Here is a 2500-nt window from a genome sequence, read left to right as displayed (position 1 = left end):
CATTTGGGTTAAATGGCATCGGCATGCAATTCAACATCACGTCTCCTTAAGTTCTCTAATATTTCCTAATTTATATCATCAACACATCCGTGATTCGTGAAAATGTTATGCCTATTTTTTCCCATCTTAATGGACACCACACTGATTTCCCTCGAGTGGTAATATTTTTCTTTGAAATTATGTATGGTTTACAGAAATGGGAACTACGATGTATAGATGAGAGGCCCTAGGCAACTCAACTCAACAGTTTCCAAGTTGACCTAACTTTCAACTCTGCACAGTATCCCATTAACTGCATGACAGTAGGCTATTTACAATATTTTCTGTTAAGTAGAGTTTGTAAACACGTTATCACCAACTTAATGCACGCACAACATTTGTTTGAGCAGGAGAGAGAATAACAATGAATGGATGCAGCAACTACAGAAATTGTAGCCATACTTACTGCTTTCTTGTACTATCTATGGTTGCTGGTTAACAGCACATAAAAGCTGATTTAAGCTAATTCACTAACTCAAGACTTCAAGGCCATCATGGATATAAAATGTTTTTTGAAAATAACGAAAGGATGGAGGGAACATAACAAAGATTGGAGTTATTTCAGACGGGCTACAACAAGGTAGGCAAAATTATGGTGCTTAAAACCTTAGCGCAGCTGGAATAATGCTTAGGCTGATGTTGAAGTGCACGCGATGTTTAAAGCCATACACAACGGTAAATTGGAACAAAACTTAACTTTAGCCTTTATAGGGCTGTATAAAGTTGTCCAAATTAATAGGTCATAATTAGGCGTTGTTGTTGTAAAGATATTGCATGTAGATGTTGTACTATATAGGCTACTAAGTTTTTAGGTCACCAATGCACGAACAAAACCGGGAAATGGACAAATATTATCAAGGCTTTGAATGTTTCCGTCTGTGCACGGGGGTGTCTGTAGATTGGTGTGCAACACATTCATTCATGCAGGCCTGTGGTCATGCATGCACCCTTAAAACAGCATTTGCGCCACAGACTTTAGACCAGGGAGTTCCTGGTCTGTGGCGGAATTGTTTTCTGAAACTGCAAAATATCAACAGTGAACGTTTGCGCCGAAATACGCCCCGTCTTTTCGCTGAACTGCCCCCGTGGGCGCAATCGAATTCCCTAATTTACAGGCACGTACCTGTGGAGGGAAAAATCCGATATGCGCTGACTGCAAAATAGGAAAGACAAAAGCGTGAGTATACAAAGTCAGTTGCGCTGGGACGCAAGATAGAGCCCTTTCTCCCATGTTGCATTTATGATACTATGCCAAGGTAAACTGCATTGCCTCATGCCACCCGGATTCTGTGTGGACAGAAGTGGGGTGATCGTGAGGTCAGATTTTGGATATCACTTCAAGTGTTGGTACTTTGAGTGAAATTTCTCAAACGTGTGTTGTAATAGTGTGTCTCTGAACTTTACCGTGTGTTCTGAGTGGGTTTCAACACTTGCTACTGTCTGTTGGCCTTTTTCCCTGGTCAAGTAGATGTTGCTGAAATGACAACATTTGGTGGATCTGCTCTGAAATGATAACACATTTGGCTGATCTGCTCTTCCTGACTGAGATGACTATCAAGCCTCTAAACTTCTTGTAAGAAAAAGTTAGTTCTTTTTTTATAGTTCTTTTATTTATGTTATTAATTTATTAAATATTAAATATTAAATATTAATTAATATTTTGTTAAAGATTCATTTGACAAAAACATTGCACATTAGTAAACATAAGATGTAATTGTGCCAGAATTAACCAAAATGGCTATGTCACAACTGTTCCATGGCATGGTGTTAAAAGGTCAGATGCAAGCAATACAGGTAATAATACATTGTTCAGGTTATCCTTAAAGTACAAACCAAGAGGGTTGGGTTCTATGTGGAACCCCAGGTTCTAGGTAGTCTCATACTACTAACTTTTAGCTCTTACTCAGTCCTTTGATATGCCGGTTCTTTAGAAGAACAAGCACTGGGGGCTTTGACATTAATGGAATACACTTTCCATTTAAGCGTATAAATATGCTGTTGGTGGTGGTACAAATGTGTTGCAGTGGCCTATCCCTTGTAAAGGACATGGAATTCACCAGACTGCATGATCCATGTGCTAAAATAGGATCAGACACGCCATACCATTGTCCACCAGTGATCACCCACCTTCTGTCTGTCCTGTACAGCTGTGCCCCCCCCCCCCCCTCCCCCCCCACACACACACACACATAGACACACACACACCTCATTGGCAGGGGATCTCTTGCAGAGCCATACAGTATGTCACCACACACACAGGGCCTCATCAGGGAGGGAGGTGGGGACACTGATTACGGTAGTGTCCGTTCCATTAGTCCAGGATGAGTGGGATATTACGGGGCATGTCAATGAAATAGATCAAAGAGACTCAGGGTGATTGTCTTTGCTGATTTACGAGTGGCTTATTTCAATTTTGCCCTTTCTTCCTCTCTGTCTTTTCCTCTAAGCTCTATTTACTTTT

This window comes from Alosa sapidissima, chromosome 24, assembly GCF_018492685.1.
Source record: "Alosa sapidissima isolate fAloSap1 chromosome 24, fAloSap1.pri, whole genome shotgun sequence".
Taxonomy (NCBI): domain Eukaryota; kingdom Metazoa; phylum Chordata; class Actinopteri; order Clupeiformes; family Clupeidae; genus Alosa; species Alosa sapidissima.
The sequence above is the reverse complement of the archived record's forward strand: the minus strand, read 5'-3'. Positions refer to the sequence as shown.